The 9023-nt window shown below is 35.0% G+C and overlaps 1 pseudogene across 1 annotated transcript in view; it reads right to left on the reverse strand.

The window, feature by feature from the left end:
• The window catches only part of LOC114289061 (uncharacterized), a 21897-nt pseudogene extending 14438 nt beyond the window's left edge, over positions 1–7459 (reverse strand). Inside the window, exons 1-11 of the transcript XR_014341360.1 lie at positions 6629–7459; positions 5352–5809; positions 5160–5245; positions 4809–4922; positions 4511–4699; positions 3892–3957; positions 3579–3629; positions 2646–2768; positions 2446–2562; positions 2172–2279; positions 1850–2078 (exon numbers count right to left, since the gene is read on the reverse strand). The product of XR_014341360.1 is annotated as an uncharacterized LOC114289061 (transcript). The remainder of the gene's footprint in view (positions 1–1849; positions 2079–2171; positions 2280–2445; positions 2563–2645; positions 2769–3578; positions 3630–3891; positions 3958–4510; positions 4700–4808; positions 4923–5159; positions 5246–5351; positions 5810–6628) is intronic.
• Between the last annotated feature and the right edge of the window lie 1564 nt (positions 7460–9023).

A 9023-nucleotide genomic window follows, 5' to 3' on the forward strand; every position in this document is an offset into this window, starting at 1 on the left:
TTTAAAAAAATTCTACTAGCCACCAACAATTTGATGTGAAATTTGCATTTAGATTCCTTTAGGAATAGAGTTAGTGAAACATCAACGAAATTCAAACTAATCAGAAAGAGGCATCAAGATAACCACCATCTCCCCAAATTCCAAAAAAAAAAAAAAAAAAAAAGATTAAAAACAAAGCCTAGAAAGGGTTCAAAGAGATTACCTCGTTGCATTGTACTGTTGCTTCTTCTAGTTGATAAAAATTGCAAAGGAGGAGTGCCCGGTCACAAATTGAATCTTTTGTTCCGCATAGCCATGTCTTGCCTCCAAGCCATGATGGCCTTAAAATTTCTCATGCCATCTTAATGAAATGAGGAACAGTAAAGGAGAAAGTAAATAAACAGTCAAACCATTGTATAGAACTAATCAATGAGAAAGTTTACTTTCTTATAACAATATTGAGAAAATTCGTAAGCATGAACCCCATACGAAGAAAAAAATAAAGGAAAGGTGGGGGCAGTGCAGTATTGACTGTTCCAAAAAGATATTATCCATCATTTACAATTCTGCTGAGTCAGAAAGCGCGTATCACATAATACACATTGTTATATATAAATATATATGCTTGAAAGTGCAATGTAAATATTAGAAAGAGTTAACCAATAATCATCTACTATTGAACTAAAATAGCCAATAACATCTACCTAAAAGCACAAAATGACTTCAAGCATCTTTATGGAACACTTTGGTAACGTTTGGTAGAGCTTTAGAATTATGATTTGAGAATATAGTTGTATTTTGAGTTTGTGAGTTTTGGAATTATGATTTGAAAAGAAAAAAGTTGTTTGGTTATGAGTTTTGAATAGAGTTTTGAATTTTTGATCTAACATATGAAATGAGAAAAATTGTTTGGTTATGAGTTTTGAAAAAAATTTCAAAACTTAATTGAAAAACTTATAACTCATAACTAAACACACAACTCAAAACTCTATTGAAAATTCTATTCAAAACTCATAACCAAACTCTTTTTAAAATTCAATTCAAAAAAATAATTTGTAATTTTGGTCTAAAAAAGTAATTTCTATATTTAAAAAATATCAAAAACAAATATAATTTTTTTTTTCCAAATAACAGGTAGCGATTGGCAATTGAAAAAAAAAAAAAAAAAAAGTGTTGTTCCGGTCAACCGGCCAGACATCCGAACGACCGGATAGACCAAAAATTCCAAAACTATCTGGTTTACCAAACATGTTTTCAAGATGTATTTTGAAATTGATTTGGAATCATGATTTGAAAACATAAACCAAACATAGCATTAGAATGTAAGAATGGAATTAATTTTAAAAAACTCTATCAAACACAGCCTTTTTTTTTCTAGGGTTCTCAATCTGACCCACACTACGTGAATGGCTTTTATTGAAAGTGATTTAAAAAAATTTACAAGCCTTCCATGAGTGATATAAAAGTTAAGATTACTATCTGCTTGCCAAAACTAAGGCCATGCAACTGTAAGATTAATGCCTAGATATAATTGCTAGATCTTGATATCCATTGTTGGCTCCTCATCTCAATACCTTAAGCTCTTGGGATAACTAGTAGTAACCTAACATCATATTAGACCTTTGATTTGGGTAGCCCTAGGTTCAAGTCTCCTGTACTTTTAGTCTCCCATTTTATAGGGAGATTGTGAGAACTTGTTATATACAATGTTAGACTTCATTCTATACAATGTTTCTATTGTGCTGTTCTTCATTTGAAGCTTCTCACATATTTTGGAGGGGGGAGTGGAGGCTTGTTGGTCGTTGGAGTAAGTAATTAGGCCCATATTTTCCCATTTCTTAACAGCTCAAACTTTCAAATAATCAGTGGCATAGGTTATATAAATTTAAAATTGGACCAATATATTCAATGAAATGACGTACAAAAGTAACATCCAAACTCCCATTGAAATAAAAATTGAAACCTTCAGTGTTGTACACATGTCTATCTTCTTGATTTAGTATTGCTTCAGAATGAGCAAAGCACTGGTCCATACTTAAACGTCTCCTCTCTGGACTTTGACAAGTAAAACCCAAGAGTTTATGAAAATTCAATTGCTCCTGGTAAGAAGTCAAAATGAGTTATATGTATATTTCTCAAGTGTGGCAATAACGGGACTTAGTTGTTTCTAGGCACTTAGATTTTCACATTACCGTGTTTTTCCTGACAAGTAGCTGGAATGAGAGGAAAACCAACAAAATAATCACACTTTGACTGTTACATGGACCATTATGTTCAAGTATGTCGCTGACTTGCAGAACCTGTAGGAGACAATGCAATACATTGAAATGACACATGAGCATGCTGCATTTGATGAAGTATCTGTTCAGTAATTCATAGAAACAACATGCCGGCAAAAAACTTGGCTCATAGTTTTTAATGCTTTTCCTTCCGTTCTCAAATATAGAGCAATCAACAAATTTATACCTCCGGAAAATTTCCCAACAATGTAGTCAATTTCTGTGATAATATGAAGCTGTGAACAGCATCTGTATAATCACTAACTGACATAATTGATGTTTCTCCACTTGTTTCCCTAACATCCTGTCAGCATAGCACAAATAAAATGACAATGAAATGGGAAAAACGAAAACTTTAGAATTAATGAAAAGGAATATGGTAACCACCTTAAGAGAACATGAACAATTAAGTTCCTTCCGGAAGTAATAATCAAGCAAGCACCACATGGCTTTTCCATCTACCGGTGAAGCAAAATTATCAACCTTGAAATTGTAACTTTCACATATCGCCTGCAAACACAGTAAGGAAATTTGTCACTTGCAGATAAAAATGGATATTAGGAGAACATAAAATCTCAGAGAACGAAGAGTATGAATAATCCAGAAACCAACTAGCGTTGACGTGATAGTTGTAAAAACATGTGCTCTAGAGAGGAGGTTGTTGGTACTTCAGAGTTTAACTCACAGGAAAGACTCTCTTGTTGAAAAGTAGGGTTTCCTCATCCCAAGAGAGGGGTAGAGTAAGGGTAGATAAGAGTGTGTGTAGAAGTAATCTTGTAACAAGCCCAAGTGGAAGATGTACGATAAAAACAGTGACAAGAGACCGAACACAAGTAAATGAATATATCTGTCTATATGAATATATACACATATATATATATATAGAGAGAGAGAGAGAGAGTAAAAGAATGGGATGCATTTCACTGCTCTCATTTTGCTCACTCCTTTTCATATGGTAGCAATAAATTACGGCAAAATACAGAAGCATGCACAGGCAGACCTACAACTCAGTTCTCCCCATGCAGCCCTTTCTTAAAATGTTATTGCATATTTGATGATTAGAAAGAGGAAGACAAAAGAGAAGAGAGAACAGTGTTTTCAAAAGACTTCCCAAACTCTTAGATGGATTTACTGAAGAAAAATGAATTGCACTTTATGGTCCCAATTTGGAAAAAATTTAAAGAAAAAAATAAAGAAAGTAGAAAGGAAATAATTGACAACTAGATGAGCAATAAAGTTGATAATAGATGAATCATAAGAATATAGCATTCAATTAGTTAACAAAGAACAGTAAGTTAATTCACTGGAGAACATTAGTACCTGGATCCAATTCAGAAGCATGTCCAAAAGAGTGGAATTGTTCAAGTGTTCCTGTAAAATATCAAGAACTGTAAGAGCTCAAAATGAATTTCGGAAATGGATTTTATTACATTAAAAACCAACAAGCAAAAAAAATATATATAGTTTTATTACACAGCAACATTTCTTTAAATTAAGAGGCTAGGTTGGTCTTCCACTAATGGAAGTACAGCCTCTAAGTACCTCCTTGATGGGTATACTCCTTAACCTACCAATTAGAAATTATAAAAAAAAATAAAATAAAAATAAAACAGCTATCCAAATTGAAGCATACCGCATTGACTCCTTGGATTCTGGAAATTTCCTCCAATATAAGCGTTTTGTTGATTAGAAGTGGCAGCTGCAGATTAAATAACAGGGTTGATGAACAAGTACAACAATTATCACTCCTATTATTAGCAACTACAAAACCTAGTGCCAGAAAGATAATTTTCAGTGTACATCCAACATTGAAAAAAAAAATCAGACTAGTACAAAGGCCCTGTTTGGTAGAGCTGTGGGAAAGTGCTTATAGCTTATACCTTAACAGCCTATAACTTATAACTATGAACATAAGCTGATTTCTGACTTATAAATTAAGCATCTCCTGCTCCACTCAAAGAATAAGCTGATTTCTGACTTACAAAAAACTATAAGCTGCATTATTAAGCTAAACCAAACACATCAAAATGGCTTAAACTAAGCTGAAAACTGAAATAAGCAGCTTTTAAGCTGCACCAAACAGGCACAAAATAAATTTGGAAAATCCAAAGAGAAAAGCATACTGCACTACATAATTTTCTAATTCAAACTGCCAAAACCCAATTATATATTCAGGTTCAATGTAATAGAAACTGCAATATCATGTTTTGAGGCATTCTGAAATACTAAGAGTGACAAGATTGCGAGCATACCTACAAATGAACAAAGATGTTCCAAAGCAACGAAAGTGTGAGTTCCTTATCTCCACTAACAATGTCTTCTGCTACAATCATCGATCCATCTTCATCAAATAATGGCACACCAGCCTGTTTCAGCTGTTGAAGGGCAACGCCACAATTCACGACATTCTTCTTACGGGTATCTGATGGAACCAACATTTTCTGTCCGTAACATTGAGCAACAAGGTCACCAGTTACAGTATATCCAGCTAAGAATAATTGATACATATCGTTTTTTTTTTTTGTTTTTTTTTTTGGAAAATAGGCTAACCATGAGAATGGAAGCATCATGTTGCAAGAGCTGAATGGCTCTACAAAGCCGCACCCCATCTTGAAGATCTTCAAACAATTCTTTCACCCTGAAGTCATACTCATTGAAAGGACTCTGGACCATAACAACATTGTTTTGGCAAATTACTCTTTTATGAAATCAAAAACTCTACAATGTGGATTCTCAATTAAGTTAATGCCTAATTTTCAATTTTTAAAAGAGCCATAGAGGCCAAAACCATGTAATCGAAAGTACAAAAAGAGATTTGAAATTGGCAACAACCAGAAGCACATACACATGCACGCAAGAAAATAAGAATTATATGCACAGTTTGAGCTGCTTAGAGCTTACCTGTAAGTAAGATACTTTGTACCCTACAATCACTAGATGAGCAAGAACATTACCTTCTCCATGCATCACATCCGATGATAAGAAATCTAACTTGAATCAAAACAGAAAAAAGTCAACCCACACTCCTAACAAAGAAAGAATGAAAACATACCAAACCAAAAATGATATGAAGAATAATATTTTTTTAATTACCATGGATCACTTGACAACTCGATTTAATGTTAGGTTGCAAAGTAAATAGCAGAGGAGAACCCCCATCCAATCCATCAATGCCATACTTGATAGGAAGACAGCTCTGAGATTTAGCTCTATCAAGTACAAGAACAAGCAACAAAAATCTCTTCAATATAACATTCCCCAATGCCTCAAAGTAACCTGGTCTATATAAACCCTCAACCAACTTGTTATAAGCATAAACTCTAGCTAGAAAAAAACTGCTTCTCAATAACCATCTTCAAGAATGCAATTTCCTTTTCAGAATTTATGTCCTCATCTGACAACAATGAATCACCACCAAAAATAATATATAACCCAATCCGGAGCCAAATTGGGTTATAACACATAAGGATTCTCGAGGCCTTCTCCTTCAACCCAACATCAGTTACAATAGGGCAGTGTGACTTCATTTTCAATCTTCCTTCATCTATATTCTGAATAGTAAAACAATAATATAATCAAATGCTTTGAACAAATTCTAACAGATATTTATATTAGAACATTCAAAAACCATTATTAGCAACGCTGTAGCTAATTTTAAGTCAAATCTGCAAGTAAGTACAAACTTGCAACTAAACACTATCAATGATTCCAATAAAGAAAATAACAACTATTAGTAAGTTGATAATTAATGTCTAACAGCATCTCCAAGGCTTAACCAAATCTTGACCAAATCTTGACTTAGACTTAAATTTGAATAAAAAAGGCACTGAAATCCACTCCAGTCCTTTACTCCAACCTATACCAAATTGAGTTTTACTGAAATTTTGACTCCAATCAAGGGAGACCCATTTCCTTTACTCAAATTTCTATCCAATCAAAACTTGACATATAGATGCTTTTACCCAAATTCTCCTCCACTCGAACCCCTAGCGTCCACTAAAAACTTGACACTTGGCAATTTTACTCAAATTTGAGTTCATATCAAATGAAGTTTTTTACTCAAACTTCTACTCGATTTTAGTAGAAGTGTAGTAAGGGTTGGAGATAGCCTAACGCTAACAAACAAGACATCCAGAAATACAAAATCAGATTTAAAATAAAAAAAATAATGATCACTACTCAAAAGTTGGCTGAAAGATGAGCAAAATCCAACTCTAGCATGAAATATTGCTCTAAAAATGCATTCTTCAGAACATTAATCAGCATAAACTAGATCCATACAAACTTAAACTACACCAACATATGCAAACATACATTTGAAACAATCATACAATGAGAAGAAAATTATAACGACAAATTCAAAAACAGACCTTTGTTACTTGAGTCATCACATTGAAAATTTCTTTACAACTACCCAAGCTCAAGTAAACCTTCATTCGCTCTTTCAAATCGTCAAAACTACAAACATCCCGCAACGAGGATTGCAAAGCCAAAAGCTTCGAATTCAAAAACACCGTACTCTCTTCTCTCGCCACGCCACGCCAACCCGAATCCCTCTGCCTCTTGGGGCACCGCCACGGAGTATCCACTCCAACCCCACCGCCTCGACTGCTCGCTCTCTTCCCATTCCCAGACACCAACTTCACATCCGATTCCTCAAACCCATATTGACCAGTCATTTTCGACAAATCGCAACCGCATGAAACTGGGTTCTGAAGCAAGAAATTGAGCCATACGGTTAGCGATTTTGCGAGCGATTTAAGAGATTTTTCTTTGTCGATTTGGGCCTTTCGTGCCGATTTACACTGTTCGAGCTCGAATGCTTTGAGTCTGCGGGAGACTTTGGATCGAGCCGAGGAAGAAGCCAGAGAAGGGCGGTGGCGACGGAGAATGGAAGAGGAGTGAGGGGTTTGTTTGGAGGCGGTGAAGAATTGGGGGTGTGGAGAGTGGAGATTAGGGTTTTGGGAAGGGTGTTTGGGGGTTTTGAAATTGGAGATGTCTCTGAGAAGTGATGATGAGGAAGAAGGAGGGTTTGGAGAGTGTTGTTGTTTGTCTGTGAGTGAGATCTCACTCTCTCTCCCTCTCTGTTTTTTGAAAATGTGTTTCTTGCGACGCTTTTGAGAGTGATCCGTAAGAGGGGAGGGGAGTGGTTTTTTTAGGTGTCGTTTGGTTTTGGCTGTTTTAATTGATTTTTTGGTTTTTTTTTAACTTGAGACTTTTTTTTTTTTAGTTGTTTGGTATTTTTGTTTGGGTCATTCTATTTATACATCACTTTTTCTCTCAAGATAAATTATTAATTTATTTAGAGTGCTGCTATTAGCATCTATCAAAATTCTTTGGACTCCCATTTCTTTAGACCCCAACCGTAAACCCTAAATTTCAATAATATTTTTTTGGACACCCCGCTTATTACCAAATCTACCCATATTCCTAATATTTTCACAATGAAATGCACACCCACCTGAATCCATTCCAACATTAACCTTAGCCTAAATCCATAGTAAATGCACGCAATTCACACTCTCAACCACACCCACTCTCTGCCTCCCTCTCTTCTCTCTCTCTTCTCCTCATCAGTGATGTCTCTTCTCTCTCTTTTCTCTCTCTCTCTCTCTCTCTCTCAAAACCCCTTTTGTTCAGATGAGAAAGTAAAGATTTTTTTCTCTCTTCTCTATCTTTTCTCTCTCTCTTTCTCTCTCTCAAAACCCCTTCAAAACCTTAGCTTTTTCTCTCTCTTCTTTCTCAACGTTAACCACATCTAAAAAGTGGTTCTTGAAAACACAATGCATTTACTTGTGGGGTTGGTGTTATTCGTCGATTGGGATTTCGACGACGTGGGTCTTTGGAATTTGCCATTGATTGGGAAATTTAGATGAGAAAGTGAAGATTGATGCGAATTGTTAGAATAGAAAACAATGTATATATATGGAAAACTAATCTCCATAATATTTTCAGAATAGAAAACTAATCTCCATATTTTCACAATGAAATGCACACCCACTCAATTTGTTCACCACTGTGTAGCCGAAAAAATATATTTTGTTCAGAACTGTTTTGTCGAACAATAATAATCCTGTCAGCACTGTATGTCCGAACAAAATTTGTTCACCACTGTGTAACTTGAATCCATTCCAATTCACAACTTAAAATAACATGAATTAAATCCATTCAAAATACATAACTTAAATCCATTCCAATTCACTCTCTTCCATTCTAAGTTAGTTTAACAAAGAAAATTACATAAATGACTATCTGTATTAATGTTCGGAACCTATGTATTGAACGAAAGGATTATGTTCAATACTGTATTACCGAACATAATTCTAACAGTCAACAAACCAGTATCGAACAGTTCGAACGAAACAAGAACTACCAAAAACGACCGAAAATGTTAATACAAGACAGATAAACAACTGAGAATGTTGTCCTCGTCCTCCATTGCTCTACACAGTGAAATAAGTGATGAAGTATACGTTATACTTGAAGCAAAACTTTCAAGTTCAATAGCATTGATGATGGTGATGAAGATGACACATTCAGGATTTAAGATGATTATGAAAAATAATAGATTTAGGGTTTATGTTAGTTGGTTATGAAAAGTAATAGGTTTAGGGTTTACAAACAAGGAATACATATAGTTGGAGTTGAAGGTGGAGGTGGAGGTGGAGGTGGAGGTGGAGGTGGAGGTGGGGGTGGGGGTGGGGGTGGGGGTGGGTGTCCAATATTATAAAGTATTAGTTCTTATTGATAGGTGGGTGTTCCATT

The sequence above is a fragment of the Camellia sinensis genome, chromosome 9 (assembly GCF_055761805.1).
Source record: "Camellia sinensis isolate YWXY chromosome 9, ASM5576180v1, whole genome shotgun sequence".
NCBI classification, from domain to species: domain Eukaryota; kingdom Viridiplantae; phylum Streptophyta; class Magnoliopsida; order Ericales; family Theaceae; genus Camellia; species Camellia sinensis.